Source organism: Haliaeetus leucocephalus, unplaced genomic scaffold (genome assembly GCF_000737465.1).
Source record: "Haliaeetus leucocephalus isolate CR32 unplaced genomic scaffold, Haliaeetus_leucocephalus-4.0 Scaffold164, whole genome shotgun sequence".
NCBI lineage: Eukaryota > Metazoa > Chordata > Aves > Accipitriformes > Accipitridae > Haliaeetus > Haliaeetus leucocephalus.
In genome coordinates, this window is record NW_010972600.1 from 829766 (window position 1) to 830127 (window position 362).

The following is a 362-nucleotide window of genomic DNA, read 5'->3' on the forward strand; positions in this document are numbered from 1 at the left end:
CCCCCCGAGCCGGCGGGGCACGGCCGGAGCTGGGGGGAGGCTGCGGAGGAGGAGGAGGAGGAGGGGGCTGTCCCTCGGGCCCCATCGCCCCGCAGCGGCGCCCGGGCGCGGAGCGGGGTGGGGGGGCCCGGGGCTCTGCGGGGTCCCGTCCCGTCCGTGTGTGTGTGTTGTCCCCCCCCTCCCCGCACCGATCAGCGGGACAGACAGCGGGCGGGCCGCGGGAACTACAACTCCCATGCGCCCCTGCGGTCCCGCCCCCACCGTGGCGTTGCTTCCGGCCGGCGGCCGGCGCCCCAGGGGCTGCGCAGTGGCGTGTGCGCGGGGCACGCTGGGAGTTGTAGTCCTGCCGCCGTCCCGCCCTG

The 362-nt window shown here is 79.0% G+C and overlaps 1 protein-coding gene across 1 annotated transcript in view; it reads right to left on the reverse strand.

Annotated features, from left to right (window-relative positions):
- The window catches only part of LOC104829164 (chromosome unknown open reading frame, human C19orf26), an 8189-nt gene that overhangs the window by 7163 nt on the left and 664 nt on the right, over positions 1–362 (reverse strand). The gene's annotated exons all lie outside the window — the stretch shown is intronic.